Genomic DNA, 20007 nt, shown 5'->3' on the forward strand with positions numbered 1-20007 from the left:
CTGGATGCAGGAAGCACTTGCCAAAATTTCTCCTCTGAAGTAATCAAATATCACAAAAAAAGATGTGTCTAGGGAAAACTTGACTTTTGCTAATCCTATTGTTGACTTCTACTAAGGATACAGTAACTTTGTCTTACTATTTTTTATAACTCTGTCATGAATCTGTTTAAAAACTAAGGGGGTTTTGGTGGAGGAGAACAAATTTATTAGGCATTTGGGCCAAGTTTGAGAGAAGATATTGGTATTTTGAAACAGTTAATTTTGGACACAGATAGAAATTTGATTTGGGTGATTTTGTAAATAACCTAAAAATACTGAAAAAAATACAAATATTGCTAAAAAAAATGACCTTGCTGAAAACAAGAAAAATGGGAACATCTTTCCAAAGTGATTAAATAACTCCAAACTGTAAGAGAGGTCAGTTTGGAAAGAACGAAAGAGGTCAGGCTGGATCCAGAATAAACTACTTTGCTTAAAATCTGCTTAAAAATCTTGTTATGGGTTGAATGTTATTGAAGGCTATATAAAAATAAATAAATGCCTCCCCAGCTCTACTTCACACAACAGTAAGAAACGCTAGAGGTGGACTTGCAGACTTTTGAATGGAGGCAATCCTATTTTTGTACAGTACAGAAAGAAAGAGACAGTCATAGCACAGCAGAATGTGCAACCTCTAAAGAAAAGGACAGAGGGAAAAAGAAATACAGGGAGAAAGGATATGTTCTGTCAGAAAGAAAAAAAAAAAGCCTTGGTAATATATATTTGTTTTATGGTGATACGTTTTATTAATGACATTTTAAACACTGTTTTGGCTTGTTTAAACACCAGTTTTATACAGATTTAACTAAATTGGTTTACAAAACAATTGAATTAAGTCAGGCAATCTCTGAGAGCACAGGCACCTGTATCATAAGTGTTTATATTGGCTTAGCTTGTGTTAGTAAATCATCCTTTGCTGCTCGGCTTCTTCCCACAGCAGTTGCTTGATTGCATTGCAAGTAGCTTTGCCTCCCTCTCTCTCTCTGGAATTTGACACCATTCCCCTGCAGCAGAACAGCCGTGAGCAGGGAGGAAAGGCAGAATGAAGGCCGGTCTCTCTAGTGGGCTTTCTGGGAGGAAAAAGAGGTGGACTTTTTCCTGAGGAGGAAAAAGAGGCAGAGGGGATGGGTAGCAGCTTTGCAGATGCAATGCCTGCATCAGCTCAGAGATGCAGCTTGCAGCTGACTACAGTGGAGCTCTGGCTCACCCAACAGCCATTTTAGTTGCTGGAACTCAGACACTAGCAAAAAAGTTTTCTGTTTTTGTTTTTTTTTTCTGCAAGTGAGCAGTGCATGTGAAGATGCCACTTCTTCATGTTTTGTCCCTGTGCTGGCTACTTTCCTCCTAACCCGAAATGTTTTGTGAAAATGTCTTTTTGCCAGGTACAGGGATGCTGCTGTTAAGACAGTTTCCATTGCCTCACACTGAAGCAGGATTCTTCACTGACTACTGCAGCGTGGGCCCCAGAGAGGTACAGAGCAGCACACGCCCCTTGCAAACCAGCCTCTGTTGGTCAACAGCCCTGACATTTTTGTACCTTCCTGCACTTCACTTGTTGCTGGACTCACACATCAGCAGGTGACATTTCAGCCTCCACCTATGGCTGATGCGTGAGGAGAAAGAGAGACAGTAGCCAGGGTCTGTGGAGGAACCCCGCAATGCGCAGCACCCATCACGGAGGATCAGCTGCCTGGCACTCAGCGTGTCATCTGTCCCGTCAGCTGATGGTGCTGCCCGTGTCCAGATGTTCACAGGTGATGGTGCTGTGTGGAAAAAAAGGGAGCAGAGCTTCCTGCGGGACGACAAGTGCACAGCTTTATAAAACCAGTTGTGTAGGCCTTCAGTGAGGAAGGAGGAAGGTGTGTGCCCCAACGTGTTGTGACCACGGCCAGTGTCAGGGTAACATTATTTTTGTAGTGTTACTTTTGTAGCGACACGTTGCAAGTACCCCCTGCGGTGCAGGACTGGTCTCCCAGACGGGACCTCCAGGATGAGAGATCCAACTGGCAGTCAGATGCCTGGGACTCGGCGGGACCTTCGTGGGGTGCAGGGGAGATGGACCCTCCGAGGCCTCTCTCCTAGGAGCACAGCCGGACAGCAAGTGGCTGAGGGGCAGGGGGACAGAGGCAGCCTCTCTGCCCGAGGGTCTGCCAGCAGACACCCGGGGCAGCGCGGGGCAAGGGGGAGCACACACAGAGCCCACACACACACACGCAGCCCGCCCCCAGCCCACACACACACAGAGCCCCCCCCCAGAGCCCACACACACACAGAGCCCCCCACACACAGACCACCCCCCCCCCCCCGAGACTCCCCCCCACACAGCCCCACACACACAGCCTACCCCCAGAGCCCCCTCGGCTCCTCCCGCCGGGGCCGGGGCCGGGGCCGGGGCCGGGGCCGTGCACGGCTCACCGGGGGCGGCGGGCGCCACCTGCCGGGCGGCGCTGGGCCGGGCCCGGGCCGCTGCCACCCGCCGCTCCCTCACAGGCCGTGCCTCCGGCCGCCCTCCCTCCCTTGCCCGGCCGCACAGCTCCTGTCCCTTTATTAATTTTTGCTTCACACTTTCCCTGGCCGTGCGTCGCCACTGCGACCGTCCAAGATGCTCAGTCTCACTAGGGCATCCTTCCCAATCTGGTACCTATCAAGCTAAATGAGGCATAATTAGGAATAATTATGACATGACATAGTCTGGAATGAGAAGCAGATGGGGTTCCCCCAGGATGCAGCAGGTTGGATTTCAGGGAGGAGGGGACGGGCACAGAGCAGGGACACGGTTGTCCGTCACGATTTCCTACTTGTTGTCACCTCCGCTGGCAGGGGCTGGAGACACTGTCCTGGCCAGCAGTGTGCTGCAGCAAGACCTGTGATATGGGTCTGTGCTCTGAGACACCCGTCTTGGCCACTGTGGCTCCTCTGTAGTGGTTTTACTCACTCTCTGCTAGAAAAGTGAAGCAGCACCATGTGTGCTGTCCTTCTGACTCCTCCTTCTATGCAACATCAGTCCTAATTTTGCAGTAATATATGGAGTTTTTCTCTAGCAAGTAGGTGGAAGAGAGAGAATTCAGGAGTATTGGCTCTTTGGTACCAGCAGAAGACTGTGGTGCTGAACTGCAAAAGCCAGAAACGTGTTCTCACACATCCTTTGTGTCCCCTGTGAAGGACACTCAGCTGCTCTGTGTTGTAGAGTGGGCGGTGAATAGGCAATGATACTGGAAAGGTGCTGGGCACTGCTAGGAAAAGAGACATTTAAGGGAAACCTCACCCTTTGGCTCTTAAGAGAAGATGCTCCTTTGAAAGGAAGTAAAGGAGGGGCCCCATATTTCTGGCACATTTATTTGCCTTGGTGCCTGTACCGGGATAGGAGAGAATGTGGGTTTTGGCTGGAGATGTGGATCCACCTGGGTAAGACTGTGAATTGGCTTGTAAGCACCCATTTCTCATTAAAAACTGATGTCAACCACAAGAAAACCCAGGACTAAGGGAAGCTATAACCACTCTCTTTTCCCATTACAATAACATGAGATGTTGGGAGGCCTTATTGCTGGCATTTTGTTACACTTGCATATCTGGGTACATCCCTCTGGGGAGAGAGCCAGATGTTACCACACAGAAGGTGGTGATATCATGAGGTGGACTAAAATGCCAGCTGAAGCACTGCCTTTAGGTGCCTTTTTGGCTACTTTGCTGTCGGGAGGCACAGACAGGAGGCAAGAAGCCAGACTAGCCCCGATCTCAGATCAGGTTGTTGGGAGTTAGGACATGTGGCAATAGAGGAGCAATGTGCTGCTCTCCCCTTCGCCTGCCCTTTGCCCTCTGACTCCCAGCCATGCCCTCAAGGCAATACATGACATGCAGAACAACTGGTTTTCTTTCACCCCTTGCTATACAGCCTTGGCTGCATGGGGGGCACCCAGAGGGAGAAGTTGATTATCTTTCTTTCAGGATAAATCTTGCTTGTTGCTGAGAGGCATTTTTCCCTTAGTCTTCCCAGCAGCCATTCTTTAAGTTGCCCCTACTTCTAGTTACCATAATTACAGATTTGCTGTTCCCAGCAAAAAACTATTTTCCTACAAAATAAAGGCAAAGCAAGATATTCTTAAGAATGTTATGGGAGATGGATAGCTGCACTCAGGAGTACTCAGGAGCTGCAGACTAGTTCTGCTTGGACATACATGCATCTCATGTCTGCTTCTGTTCAGCTAGTGTTGCTTGTGGTATCTCCAGCACCTGATATGGTTGAATTCAGCCTGATGACCACTACTCTTGCCTCCTTGATGTAGATTAGCTAACAGTGGAACTTCTTGCTTGTTGCAAGGTTTTTGCCATGTCTCATATGTTAATGAATAACCCAGTTCAACAGGGGATTTTCAGAATAATTCCCCCTAAGGAGCTGTCTTCATGCTGTGATAGTGCTGGCTGTAGGTTTTTAGTTTGCTAGGGCTTGGAAGCTCTGACTCTACCAAAGTTGCTAGAGTTCTTGATATTTTTCCTGGTGAGTGGGAATGAAAAGCAGTATTTCTGATTTTTCCTCTGCAGGAAATTTTCAAAATGAAACCGAAGAATCGCTTCTGGAAAATCAGTCTTGTCATCTCAGAGTTCTTTAGAAGTGCCATGCTGTTAACACCTTTTCATGCCAGAACAGTCTATTATTCTGATTTCATTTTCAAAACCACTAAAGGGAGGATTTTTCTTAGTATATCTTGAAACCCCTTTTCTAGCATAGCTGCTTCTCTTTCTTGATAGCAAAATATTTTAACACATGGATAGAAAGGGAAGGTGGGTTCATCTTGTTTCACGTTACTCACAGAAAAGTCAAGCATTTAAGCACAACTTGTTTTTTGGGGTCCTTACACAGTCAGGGAGAGAAACATAAATCAACAGCATGCTCCAGCGAGGTCATGCTGTAACTTGAGCTAGAAGAGATATACCTCCATCTCACAGAGCACTGAGCAAGTAATACTGCCCACATCTTGTTTGTTTTGTGATCAGACTCATTGAATTGCCCCCTGGATGTTTCTGTTTCTCCCCTTTTGCTATAGAGGGAACCCAAATAAGTAGTTTTGCCCAAATGCCTAATTGTTAGAAAGCTAAAATTAATATGATGAATGCTACTTCACAGGCCTCGTTCACATTCGAAAAAGGGATGAGATATTTATGCCATTTGCACATTTTCGAGAATGTCCTCATTGGCAACTGCAGTCATCAGTATGCTCCATACTCCTTGAATATGCATAATTGAAGCTTGGCTACTTCGGGAGATATTGCTTGGTTTGTTGGAGAGATACTGCTCATGAGCATAATGCTGTTGTTTGCTTATACACTATGACACAGACTGTGTTCACACACACTGATTGTGCTCCCCCTGGGCATCCTAGATAGCACTTTTTCTGTGATGGCATCTTTCATCATGTCCAGTTTTAAGAACTATCTTCATCAGCAAGACAAACTGGGGAACATTTTATGCTAGAATCATTCTAAGAATAGAAATCTGCTGGATATCTGTTCAAGATGCCTCCTGGATTTATTGCCTTGTGGGCTCTTGGATCCTTTCTTGGAAGTATAGGTAGACACTCTCTTTGAAGCAGATCAAACTGGAAGACTCCTCTGTGCTGGCTGATTCATGCAGCCCCACAGGTTGTAGACTTGTAGCAGTGTATGTACCTTGAACTTGCCCAGTGCTGTGTTCTGGAAAGCTTTCTAGATGACTGTACAACAGTTTGTAGTAACTGAGACAGAGTGGGGTCAAGTCACATGAATGGTGGTTATGGATTGGCAATAATCTCACCTTCCATGGACTGCTGGACATCTAAGGGTCAGCATCTGTAATTTGGATACAAATCAGAGCCAGAAAAGATATGTGTGCCCAAGTTTAGATTCTCATGTGATTTGCCAGGTAAGTTAGTTAAAGAAGGCTGATGAGGTGTCTACCTCTTTTAGAAACATTTTTTCCCCCTATTCTTAATAAATGCCTTTATCTGCATTTTTCATTTTCTGGATATTTTTGTAGATATGATCTCTCAACTTTATCATTCCAGCTCCAGCTTGAAAAACTGAACTTGCATAAGCAAGCATCTAGTCTAGTTCCTCTTGATTCTGTCTGGGAGTTGCTTCTAACATAGAGAGGTGATAGGACAGCTAAGTCCAGATGATAGGAATTATTGTCTTTGCTGTTGTCTCAGTTTATGTGCCACAGGCTGACCCTGGTGAACAACAGATAATGCAAATTAACTCCCCTTTCTTTGTGTCTTTTACACATTTTGGCACCTACAAGCTGATACAGGGACATGGCTCTGCTTGGAAAACCTGAGAGAAACCACAGCATTAACCATTCACTAATCAGATAATATAGAGACTCACTCCTGGTTACTGACCATTCCCACAGCGGTTTTGTTCTCTCTTCATCATCCTCAGTCATAGCAACTGGTAGGATGTGCACCAGTAAGGATATTTGCTGTTCAACATATGTCTGAGTTTCACTTTGAGACCTCAGTTCTGTCAGCCATTTAAAGATTAAATGCCACTTCTCTAAGTGAGTGGCAGAATCACCACAAAAATCACTGGCAGAGACACAACCCCTTAGGAGCATCTCATTGATCCTCTCATGGTTCCCAAGCAGCATGTAGTATTGAATGCATGACTGTCTATTTCTCCAGATTAGTTGATTTAGTTACACATCCCTTGGACTTTTCAGGGGGGAAATTTGTATCCTTGGAAGACACAAAAGTCAAATAAAAGCTGGTCCAAACCATACCAAACAGCATTACTTGCTTCAGCAAAATGCAGGTATCCCCTGGGTCTAGAAAAGAGCTATTTCTGTTGGTCCTGCTGAAACCAGCCCAATTCCACTGTCTCTGGTGGAACTGCGTGCTATGCATCTTGATTATTGCTGCTGGCATCCAGCATGGGGTCTAAAAGCTGTTGTGCTGGAGAAAGACCTTGAGGCTTTTTCAAAGCTAAATGATTCCATAATTCTATGATCTGTGTCTTCACCCTGATTCAGAGGGTCTATGATCACAGTCTTCCCCCAGCCAGTTGGTGAATGGGTGTGTCTACACGCAGTGCCCCTGAGAACTGTTGACAAATGCTGTGGATATTGCATGACTGATGCTTTCCCAAGGAAATGTTCTCTTTTCCCCTTACTTGCTTTATTTCTCCCACCTCCCATCCCTTCATGTTTTACAAAGTGTCTCTTGTTTTCTGATATTCAGCTGTGAAGATGAAAGGTGGCTTGTCCTGACTGTGGAGGCATGGAGACAGCAGTCATACTACCAGGGCAGTGTTCATGGTCATTTTCTCCAAGGAAAAATGTAGAGAATATTTTTTCAATTTTTTTTTTTAATTACATGGGGGGAAATGCAATAAAAGGGGAAACTTGCCTTGTATTCAGCATAGATAGTAATTTTGGTAGGAATCAAGGAGTCAACTTCAGCCGATCATTTCTCACACATATGCAAAGCCCTCTGGTGGTCACTGAACATTTTGTTTTCATTTTTTGAGTTTTATCCAAACATATACGGCCATTTGTAAGATTTATTTTTTGTGCGTTTTTAAGGGGGAATTTTGCAAACATTAGTGTAATATTTTAAAAATAGTTTTCCTACACATTTACATCACTTCTTTCTATTAAAAATGGTATTGTTCAGTTGCCCAGTAATGTTTACTTGGAAAATTGACTTGGCCTGAGAAGTGCCATATTTACTCTGCAGGCAATGGAAACTGATGTAAACTGTTGCTGTACAGTTAAAGAAAATTCAGGAGTATTTTTTTGAGTTAGAATTAATTTCAAATTACCAAGTACTGAAACTTTGACTTCACCGTAACACTTCCTTTTAAACCTCCATCTCAGAAGCAGATTTTTAGCAGTTTTCTAAGGGTGGCTGATCCTCTGGACTAGAACAGGGAAAATGGTGAAAGAAGGAGAGAGGAAGAGTAGATGAAAAACCATGTAATGCTGCTGCATTTTCAAGATGTCACCTTTCCTTCAGCCTTCTCTTCTTCAGCACTTTACCTGTAGCAGCACCACTGGCTGGTTACCCTGGACTCTTAAAAACATAACATTGTCTGTGCTTGGTTAAACTAGAGGGACATCTCTTCTGGTGGTGTGCCTCCAAAAGATGTCATGATCAGAAGATGGTTCCCCCGGGTTAGACTCACATCTTGCACTCCTGGTATGCTGATCCCTGCAATATCGAGCTATGGAGCTGTTTGGAAGTGAAAGGCAAACCTCCTTCTTCATGCTTTTGTCAGACTTTGAACCTCCCACAGTCTAAAGGAGACAATGGATAACATCTCTGCAGATCTCGCTAGAGAACAGGAGCTGCTCTCCTTTAAGAAATCATAGGATGCAGACAATTATAATGTAAATACTTCCCTCAAAATTTCTGTCATGTAGGGTCCCTCATCTGTGTATTCCTGGCACATCCCAGAAACCTCTGGAAGAAACTGTCTTCTTCTGAATGAGTGGTGCTCTGCAAGTGTTGGACTGGTCAGTGAAAGGTAGCAAACAGTGTAAATCCAGAAGGGAAAAATGAGTTCCTTTTTTGCCAGCTGAGGATGGAGGCAGCTGTCCCTTGGGATGAAGAGGCAAGAGTCACCTTGGAAAGGAAGAAGGAGTCTGACACAGAACAGAAGAAGAGTAAATACTGCTTGAGAGGGCACATGTGATCTTTTTGGTATTCAACATGCAGTAAGCTTTAGTTATGTGTGTGTTCATGTGCATGCACACCCAGGGGATTCTTAAAAACCTATTCCCAGGAGGCTCAGATAAACCTCTGCCTTCTAATCTTTGGGGGGCAAGGAGGCCATGTAGACCCTGTGAGGTGCTGGCAGTGAGCTCTTTTCTGGGTGGTTGCAGGACCATTATGCAGACTTATGAATGATGCGATGTGCCCAAGGCCAGCCAAGGAGCAGCTAGAGAGGAGAACTTGCTGCAGACTTGGGGTCAACCTAATGCTCCTGCCATCATGTTGAGAACTGTAGCAGATTTGGATTGCTTGTTTTCTGGACAGGCACCACCCTAATCTTATTACTGAAGTGCTGTCAATTTACACATAAGTGGGTAAAAGAATAATTATGGTCACTTATGAAATTTCACTTTGGCAGATAGTTTGTATAAATTTTCTTATGACATGGGTTGAGTCTTCATCTTGTTGCTGAACTGGGTGGAAACTGTAGGGGTCAGGAGGAGAGCTGGGGGAGCCAGGCTGTTCTCAGATCGCTATCCTGATTGTGGTCTAAGTAATTTCTCAGCCACAATTCTCTCCTGTATTGAATAGCAATAATAGCCATTACCTGCTCTGCCAGGCTGCTGAGAAAATTGAATAGTTAATCAATTTGATAATGGTATAATATTGCAAGGCAAGCAGATCTGGGCCTGATCTAGCTTTGGCAGAGAGGTATGGGTGATACAGTAGATGACATTAGAATCCTATCTGTGACATAGTGCAGAGGTGATGGACTTGATGGCCCTTCTGTGATCCAATTATTTGTATCAAGCAAGAGAGTTAGTTCCCGTCTTATCATAGGCTCGTTAGCATTTTCACAATGATACAGCTTGGTTTGAACCAATGACCTTGAATTTCTTTAGTCTCCTAAACCAGCCCCTGCTATATGCTAAAAAAAGATTCTTTCTTTTCCGATCTCAGAGAGAATAAAAATCAAATCCTTACAGAACAAAGAACTTTGAAGTGCTACAGAGCAGTAGGAAGCCAAGTTAAGCCATTGGACAGCATGAGAACTTTGAAAGCCTGGATTAAAGTGCCGACTTGCTGAACAACCCTCCTGAAGAGATGTCACCTTTCACTCAGAGGTAGAAACTTGTTCTCCTCTGTGTGTGCATGCACGTCTGAGGGAGGCAGGCAAGGAGAAGGAGGAACAAGGCTGGTGTAGCACCACAGACTCCTATCAGGAGCTGAGTGCACTGGGCTAAGAAATTTTCAGCAACTGAGATGATCTGTGTTGACTTATGAGATGCAGAAGAGGGCTGTCCAAGTCATCTAGCAGATAACTAGCTTAACTGACTGTCTATTCTCTCAGACAGCAGCTCACTGTTCTTCCTCATCCTGGTCATCTTTTAGATTTCTGGGATGGTAAGAGTCATAGGAGGAAAGAGAGGTTATTTTTCTGCAGTGAAATAATAAGATTGTATTTTTGCTTTCTAACACTGTAAAAAAAAAGAAAATAAATTCTTCATATATCTCTCTAAAATAGGAAAATCTTGGATTCCTCTGTTCTCTGAAATTAGGGGCTAGTGTGCCACTGAGTTTTTCATTGGAATCTGCAGAAGTACTGTGATTAGCAGCCTACAGGCAAATTGCCTTACATTTGCAGATAGTAGCCTCATCCCCAGAATGTATGCTCCTTTCCCATGAACCAAAACTTCAGGATCCAACTCAAGAAAAAAGCTCCATTCCCTTCCTCTCTTCCCCCATAGCCAAGTGTGTTCTCATTTTCTCACACTGATGAGAAAAGCTGGGTACCTACCTTCAAAGTGGTCTCTGTCCCCCTTAGGTCTGCTCTCTTTTTCCAGCTGCTGTGGGGCCAAGGGCTGCCGGAACAACTACAGTGCTGCCAGCCTGGCTCCCACCAGGCAGGCAGAGCCTCTCTGTGTTCAATAAACTATGCAATAGCCTTAAGCCATTACACTGTGACTGCTACTCTTACTGTGTGACATTGAGGTCAACACTTAACTCTATTCACATATGTGTCTCTGTAGGTCAATGTAAACCAGTCCAGGAGGAACTTTTCCACTAACATATTTGGAACTGCAGGGAAGTGCTACTTTTACCTGAGGGACTGTGAGGAATTGTTCTTTGTAATCTGCTTCCCTCCTTCTGCAGCAGGGATTTGGGGCAGGGATTGGAGGGAGGGCCCTCTTCCATCTCAGCAACAGCAGAAAACTTGGCTTTTGTATGTTTTAGGGCAATCACTTTTCTGATGGTTTTCTGACAAAGCTTTTAATTCCTTTTATTGATGTAATAATTGATCTCCTAAGAGTGCAGCCTGAGATGCTGCCAAGCATTTTCAATGGGCTCAGATTGAATACCATGCAATTTCTCCATTCAGCTGTGATAACACCTCTCTGGAATTATCCTGTAGATGAGATGAGGGTGAGATAGGCTACCTCTGGCTCATATGTAGCAATTCAGGGTAAATGGGAGCAGCCCACAATACATTGTTCAGGGATAACCTTCCTGAAGGGATATTTTTGCTTAATCCCTGCCACTTAGAATCTGGGTTTTACACCCTGCAATACACACAAAGCTCCTAAAAATTCCCGTCCATTACAAGATGCATGAATCCTGCTCTACGTTTTTCTAAATTTTTAACCTGAATGACATCTTCCAACAGTAAGTTCCTCAAGTCATTTAGATGCCATGTTGAAAATGTTCCACTGTACCTGCCTTTGTCTTAATTGAATTTCCTTCCATTTCCTGTACATAGCAATAATTTTGCCTTTGTCTCCCTTTGATATTTTTGTCTATTGCAGCCCACACTTATTTATTGTCTCTTGAAACCAAGCAAAGATAATCATTCTTATTTCTCTTTATGCCACAGTCTCTTTATTCCTCTAGGTTTTTACCCCTCTGTTTCTGGTTCAATTTCTGTGATTTCTTTCTTGATATCTTGGTCCCACTGTAGTTGGAGGCAAAATGAGTGGATGGCTTTATTAGTGCCTGGGTTTCACTTTAAAAGCTTGAAAGAAGAGTGATGTTTCAACTGAAGGTGCATCACAGTTTTGTCTTCTGAGGGTACAGCCCCCTATGTTACTGATGCTACCAGGTATTCAAGTTATTTCATACTCTTAGAGGAAGAAATGCATAAGAGCTCTGATAACTTTAATTTCTTGTCAAGACACTTGAAAAAATTTAATAGTACCTGCTGTTTGACATCCAGAAATGCACTCAAGTTCTCTAGGATGAATTATGCTAGAAGAAGTGAATTTGTCATCCTTATCAAAATTATCAGCTTGCATTACTTTTCATAAAGATAATAATTTCAACTCAGTTAAGTGATTTCTATTTTTTAGACCTAAAGTCCTTCATGCTGTCCAGTTAAATCCATCCTATGCTTGGCTTTGGCCTCAGAGTTTTTGCAAGGATGAAAAGCTTGCTTTTACTGTTGTTAGCTCTTTTGTAAAGGTTAGCAGACATTGTGTGGGTGCCTAGGTCTGTATTTAACTGAAGGAAACAATGCTTGAAATGGTACAGTTGGCTTCATCTCTGTGATGTCTGAGACACAGAAGAATGAATCACCAGTGTGGACGAATTGCTTGCTGTTTTTCCCACTGATAAGCCCCAGCATGGTGTCATGCTGAAACCTGAAAATTTATAACTTCAAACCAGCTGTGGATATGTTGGATGCCATGTGGATTCCCCATTCACTTGCAGGTCAGACTGCAGGCCTGGCATGCCATGTCTGGGCTGCTGTAGATACAGGAGCACAGCCATTCATGAATTTTGAGCTGCTTTTCTGACCTCTCCCTTGGTTCATCTACAACTTCCTTCCTCTTTCCTGGAAGGGAATTCCATCATGAGACCTCAGACAATTGGTCCTTAACAGACTTAGAGTAAATAAATAGTAAAAATGCTGATGAGGATAAAGCCAGCAATAAAATTTTCCTGGGAATAGTAAAAACAAAACCTGAAGGACAGCATTTGATGTGCCTATGAATGGGTATGTGTGGGTAGGAGGCTGCTGAGCTCACGATCTGTCAGACTGACCAGAATTGCTTCATTGTCTCTTCTTATTCCCCTCCTGGTTGGTATCCATCTGTTGTCTCTTGTCTTAGCATATTAATTTTAACTTGTAATTGCATCCCATCATCAAAGGGAAATAAAAAGGCTTTTAAAATAAATGAGTGTTGGAATTTAACCCCCTCCATAAAACACTCCAGACCTCTTACCATTCCTCAGCTCTTGTCTCCAGTCCCACTCCTGGCTTTGCTGCTCTGACAGACAGATACATCTCTCTGCATTTCTCACTTCACTTTTCCATGATCCTAACACTCTGCTCCTGTCCTCTCAGCCTACATATCTCATGTCACTGGCTGTGCACCGCCTTGAGGACTCCTGAGCAGAACTGGGACCTCAGGGACCTGTGATGTGATTTTTTGCTCATGGAGGTCTCCTCGAGCTGTCAATGTGCCTCTGCTGAAAGGAAGTTGGCAGACAAGAGTTTTCTTTTGAAGAGTCAATGGCTGGATGTCTACTGCTTTCCTGCCCTTTTCTCACTTGGTAGGCTTCTTTCCATTCAGCCTCATGACCTTCCACAACCTCTGAAATAGTCTCCCAACTGGGAACCTCCCAAGTCCCTTGCCTCTGAGAGTGCTCCTCTTGAAGACATTTTGCTTGATGACTGGTGGGTTCCCTGAGGAAGGAGATGGGAATTGGTCATCTTTATCCATATAGGCTTGGTGAAGTTAACCCATCCTGTCAGTGACTTCCTCATCACTGCAACTCTCCAGGATGGCTTTCATAGCGTGGAGGAAGAGGAATGTACAGAGATGAGTGGGCAGTACCTTGATGCTTGAGCCATTTGGACTACATATGCCCTGTGGGTCCCAGAAGGCTCTGAGACTCTTGAGAACCTTTACTTCTCACTATTTCCAGTTGGGAGTCCTCAGAGTGTGCTTTTCAGTCCAATTAAGGTTTCTGGTGTTGAGGTTTGGCCTCAAAAATGCTGCTGGGGGTTTTGTTGTGGCAGGGTAGACCCATCTTCAAACACCAGTTCCCTGAAAAGCTTATGTTCATACTTAGCACTGCCATTGCACTGCAGGATATTCTAGACTGTGATTTATGAAAACCCTTAAAGCTGTTTTTGAGCACTATGAATTATACAATTAGAATTATTGTGAGGGGAAAATAATAATACGAGGTATATTTGATCCTGTGGGGAAATGAAATGGCCATGGAGTTGGGCAGGAAAATTAACACAAAGTGCAGAGAGTATTTCTGAGGTGCTTGGACACTTGCAAGCACTTGTGTGAAAAAAATCTCGAGCAAGGGTTTAGTTGTGTACTCCTTTGTGGCTTTCACTGCTGATTTTCGCAGAGGATTATCTCTGCATTGGAAGAAGGCACCAAAATGATTGTACAGTATAGAAGATGGAGAATGTCTCCACTTGGAAAAGGAACAAAAAGGTTCACTGTGTAGGATTAAAAGTGGGCTAGTCAATGGCTGCACTGCTACCAAGGGTTTGTTAGGGCAAGGATGAGTGTCTTACACATAATCCCAGAGCTATGTAGCATCTCTAGGCCCAGACTTGTTTCCAAGCAGTTGAGCTATTCTTGAACTCAGCTGTATCTATCTTGTCCTAACACCCTCCTTCCAAAATACCTGGCGATGTCAGGCCAAGGTCTTGTTCTTTAGAATCCTCGGGTAAGCCAGGACTGTCAGGTCCCGAGCCCTGTGCATGTGGCTGTTGGGAATAAAATGAGGTAAGGTCTTGAAGAAGTGCTTAAAGCAAAAATTTAGGCACTGATATCAACAGATATAAAAGTGCACCAACCTAAAGTAAGCATTAGTTAGAACAATGCAAAATTAGTGCAGCTTGGGGGTAAGAAGTGTTGAGCTGAAAAGTCAAGATATCCCTAAAATAACAGGTAAGTACCTTATCAAAGTCTGTGGTCCTGTATGGTCATCATTAACCTCATTAGTACATCTTAATTTTCAATTAGCCTATCATTTGCAGAACCAATTCTAACTAAAGACACAGAGGTGGGAAGGGGAGAGGTAAAGACTTAAATTAAGCTTAAGGATGCACAAATTTTTTAAAATTGCAGGATCTGAATTTCCTATCAAGTACAAAATATTTTATCTCATTTGCCTCTTCCTCTCTGACAACTACTGAGCTGAGAACTACATTTTTTTTTACAAAAAGATAAAGGAGAAGCAAGTGCTGTCATCAAGACACAGCCATGTGGTTTGCTGACATATCTTAAGCATGTGTGTGGTCTGATACAAATGCAGCGGGCCAGCTGCAAGCACAGGCAGAGCAGGACATTTCCTTGGGAGTCAGGCTGCCCAGAGTAATGGAAGAGTAGGACCTGCCACTGCAGGATCTGCCACTGCAAGAAGACAGTGGTACTATCCACTTGAGCAGTAGGCACTATGAGTCTCTGCCTCCTTGCACAGCAGACAGAGGGGGTCAGCCTGGCTAGTGTGTCTGTCAGGAGCAGGTTCAATTCTGTTTGGTCCCTCTGTGTCCATGGGTGAGGTTTGTCCCAGTAGCAACTCTGGCCACCCTGCCCCAACAGAGTGGCAGATCCCACATGATCAGCACACCTTACCTGGTGCTTTCACTGCTGCCATGTGGGTCTGATTTTCTGCCAGGGAAGAAACCTTTTGTTCTGGTTGTCAACAGTAAACTTTGCCTGTGCTGTTAGGCATTTTTGAAGTAGCTCTGGATCTGTCTTCACAGGCACACACATGCACGCTTGTACTTATGCAACACCCATTAACAGGAAAGAACACTCAGTATAAACACATACACACAGAGAGCCATATGGACACATGCTCATTAATTGAAACCGGGCCCATGTACTGAATCTCTTTGTTAGCATCCAAATCCCAGCCAATCTGCCAGTACTTAGGAGACAGAAAACTGGATCACTTCCATTGTCTGTCACTTAAAAGCTGAAAATTATTTCACTGGCCCCTGGTCCTTGTTCCCATATTCTTTGAGAAATAGCATTAACATTTTGTTTGAATGCACATGCGGATAAATTTATATTTTGTGCAGTATATTACATGTAAGCTATAGCTGATGATTACTCCCATGCAGATGGTTAGCTCAAGGCATAAAGATAATCTAAGTTGTCAGATCCAGTTTAAATGGTCAGAAACACAGAACTCTACGGCAGGGAATTTCTTCTTAAAAGTCTACTTCACACACTGGAAAACAGTCTCTTGATGATAAAAAGACTTAATTGAGTACCCAGGAAATGTCACAATTAAGCTCGTTGTTATTACTGAATTAATTGCTTTGGCTTTCCAAACAATTCATGAACCTTTAAATACAACCGCACATGATGCTTCAACACAGAACCATACCTCACTGAGCCTTCAGAGTGGGAGCAGCTTTTGGGGGAGGTCAGAGCTCAGTAGCACTAAGTACTGCAAAGCACAAAGCCTTGCCTTAATTGCTACAGTTATTGGAAAGTCTGAAGAGAATGAAGTGGAGGTCCCCAGCCTGGACACAGAGGTACCTTCATGTTAAGGCTGGTTAAATCTGTCGGGACAATTCAGAGGAATGCCTGTCTCTGCCACAGCTTTTCGTGTGATGCTGTGGGGGCCAGTCAGATCACTGTGGCCATTTGCTGAGACTAAGTTTGTGTGTGCCACTTTACTCCTCCATCGAATAAGAAAAGCTTCCTAGGCAGCCACATATAATGATATCTTAAGATCTTTTTCCAGTGTTTAAGGTCTGGACCTGTGAACAGACCCCTGTGCCCTGCACAGTGCTCTGTGGGCAGAAGATGCATCCAGTCTCATATAATGAACACATACATCTCCTGGTCATGACTTGGGTGTGTAAAATTCTACTCTGAAAGCCAGGTCTCCAGCAGCCTCTGTGGTGAGCAGTGCCCAGCCTTCGAACAGACTCTAGCTTCTCGAGTTTGTTCCAAAAGTTTTGGTCTGATTGTCACTGCTAAAAGATTGCTTCTTTGAAGGGGGAAGAGAACTGCAGTGACCAAGAGAGGAGCAAGCAAGCTAAGTATGGCAAAATCTTTGCCTGGTGAAGGAGAAAGTGCAAGGCATGGTGGCTTGGGAACTGGACCGTCAGGGGAAAGCCTACTTGCAGGCATTTGAAGTCATCCAGTTGAATCCATGCTCTGCAGCAATGTTGCAGACCATAATTTTCCTGAGGACTTGGTATTTTGAAACTCACTATACGTGTTTGATCTGTCTTCCCTCTAAAAGACCATCGAGAAGATTTGCCAGTGATTTATTTTGCCCTTACTGGGAGGAGGGAAAGCAGATCATTAAGCCTCAAATACAGCCTGCCTTCTGGATGGGCTCAATGTGCAAGAAGGCATAAAGTTGGGATACAAATATGCAGTGCTTGGTTCTCAGCCAAGACAGAGCTTGTGCTCAATTGTTTAAAAGCAGATCTACGCAGACATGACTTATTGCAGGGGTGGAAAGGGGTTGATGGGAGCCCTTGGGGTCTGCTTTGCAGAAATCTCTACTACAGCTGAAACCTATAGGAACTGTGCTTTGAGCGCATAGAGATTTCTATACACGGGCTCTTGGTGTCTTGACAGATGTACCTAAGATTAATTGATCCTTTTGACATTTATCTTTGTGTTCCAGTGCTACCCCTGCAGAGGATTTACGTTGGTGGGAAGTTGCCTCATGTTCCCCAGCTTGGGAATCCTGACCTGAGGTGACTAGTGGCTCAAGGAGAGGCATGCAATCTTCTTTTGACCTCAATGTGCAGACAAGAAAATGAATACAGCTAGCTGTATTAAGAACATTACAGTGGGTTGTAGAAATATGCTCTTCCCTCTCTGCTTTTACCATTGGACTCTGAATGTGATGCTGAGCAAATCACATACACCCAACTTTTCAGCAGTGGCCACGAGTTGTTTTCTTTTTTATGTAGAGGCAGCCAGCCACTGTGGTGGCCAAAATTAATGGTCAGCATTGCAGATTTTTAGCTGTGATCTGCCTATGAATCAATTCCCCTATCTCTAAAATATCTGTGATAATTGGTTTTGTCGGGGTGACTGGAAAACAAAAGTCCTTTTGAGTTTGGGAACTGCTCAATGGCAATAATAACGAGGCAAATTGAAAAGCCCAGGAGGGAAGCAGAGTTCTGTATGCTTTGCAGTGCACTGCTGGTGTGCAGATAAATAAGGCCACAAGAGTGAATAACGAAGATAGCCTCATCCATAGAGCACTCCTGTGTGCTGAATGAGGCAGGGGGTCCAGTACAAAGGAGAAGAATATAGGATCAGTTAATTAAAACTGTACCTCTTATTATTTCTGTTTCTAGAGTTTAGTCCTTTTCCACAATCCATTTGGTATTAAATCAAGGGTGGGTAGGAACAAAATGTTTCTTTTTAGAGACTCTTGTGTGGTTGAAACTTACATTTGATATCAAAAGCCATTTCCTGTCCATATTTGAAGTTGATATCATGTTATTCTGCAGCAGTTGCTAGTGGAAACTGTTGATGTGTTGGTACACTTCCATTATCCATCGCTCTGCTCTGCAGTTCGGGAACTGGAAGGCATGCAGGTGGCTTCATTTTAATATCTATTTAAAGTGTAAATGGCTGTCTGCAGTGCTCTTTGAAAAGGCAAGGGCTGTTGGAAGCTTTCAACACTGGTGGGAACTAAGAGCACATGTGTGATCAAGAAGAGCGGCAAATGTGATGAAAGATAATTGCTGATGGCTTTGAGGATTAAAGCGAGACTTTTGCCTTTTGACTACCAATGGGAGCTCTGGAAGCTGGCAGCACTGGGAAGCAAGAGGGAGGCAGTCCCCAAGGAAGCAGTGTGGTGGGGGTGTGACATGGCATGCAGCAGCCAGCCCACCCCTGGAAGGGCTGGGGAGCAGACTGGGAGATGGGTGCTTTTGGTTAAATAATGGTGCCTATACCATACCTGTTAATCTGGCTGTCTTGAAAGTAGGAATCCACACTGCAGTCTTATGTTGCTTGTTGGAAACCATCAGTTTTAAGGCATAAGGTTTTCATAGACCCAGAAAGCAGAAGTAGTATAATTTCTCTCTCTCATATTGGAAGTCTGTCTTCCCAGACCTGCTGGAGGTGACTTTGCAGCCATCATCTCAACCTGTGGAACTTTGAAAGTTGAGGTAAATCCATGCATATGAAGGATGCTGTTATAAAAAGAAATTCCAGACAGTGAAAGAGATGGAAAGCAAGTGCTCAGGGTTTGTGGCTTCCCATGCATTGCATCTTCTCAGAGAGAGAGTACTCTGATGAAAGAAGAGCTCTGTGTTGCTTGGATCCCGCTCAAATCAGTGATTCTGGGGAAAAGAGTAAGTTTACAACATAGGGACATGGATTTCTTCTCTTAGCTCCATCTGGCATGACACAGGTGTGGCTGTGTAGTGTTTTCCACCTGAATTCCATCTACATCTGACTAAAGCTTTACTGATATTTGGATATATGTGCAACATAGCTAGAATCAGCAAAAAGTTAGGCATGGGCTACCTTTCCTGATTGTGGATTGTCTGAGCAAGTAGCATATGTGTTGGCCTAAGTGGGACTGTGATATAGCTGTGCCTCTCTACGGGCAAGCAATTATACAGCAGGGACTACTAGATTTACTGCACTGCAAATACTTTGCCTTTATTGCAGTAAGGTCATTGCAAATCTTCTGGAAGGCACATGGCAAAAAAAAGCAATGACTTCTCTTTATCTCTCTTCTGTGAGGTTTCAAGGTCTGTCCTGGGTGCCTGTGTCCAGTTTTTCTGGCTTGTTTGTTTGAAGTCAGATACTTAAACTGATGGATCCTGCTGATCCTCTGCAGCTTCCACAGATTTCACTGGCAACTCATCAGGATTAAAACCTTTGGGCTGGTTAACTTAATAGCTACTAACCTGCTGCAATCAGTCTTTAGGAACCTAAGGCTTGCTCTTTGCAAAACTGAGAACAACCATATTTTCTTATGGTCCACTGGAATTGAAGGAGATTTAGCTAGAATGGGTGCCTCCCCGAAGCAGGAACTATGGAGGTCCTAAAGCTCTGTAGTCTTTTCATCTTCAGGTCACCACAGCACCTCCTCCATTTTCTGCCTCCAGTCTGCTTCCCCCAGCTTGATGCAATTTCTCTGCCTCAGTTTCTCTGCCAGTACACAACAGAGGGGTTAGCATTAACTGTAGAAGAAAGGGGCAAACCCATTTACCTCCCTGAGATCAAAAAAGCTCTCAGTGGCCAAAGGGAATTGAGCCATAGTCATCTATTCTGGCCAGATGATTACAAAGTCTTTGCTC

The 20007-nt window shown here is 44.1% G+C and overlaps 1 long non-coding RNA gene across 1 annotated transcript; it reads right to left on the reverse strand.

The window, feature by feature from the left end:
• Positions 1-759: 759 nt before the first annotated feature.
• On the reverse strand, positions 760-2424 carry LOC113988035. Its single transcript, XR_005564555.1, has 2 exons — positions 2384-2424; positions 760-2117 (listed from the first exon to the last, which is right to left on the reverse strand). It is a non-coding gene; the product is annotated as an uncharacterized LOC113988035 (long non-coding RNA).
• Positions 2425-20007: the final 17583 nt, after the last annotated feature.

Source organism: Pipra filicauda, unplaced genomic scaffold (genome assembly GCF_003945595.2).
Source record: "Pipra filicauda isolate LSUMZ 115617 unplaced genomic scaffold, ASM394559v2 scaffold334_size1588553_pilon, whole genome shotgun sequence".
In the NCBI taxonomy this organism is placed as follows: Eukaryota; Metazoa; Chordata; class Aves; order Passeriformes; family Pipridae; genus Pipra; species Pipra filicauda.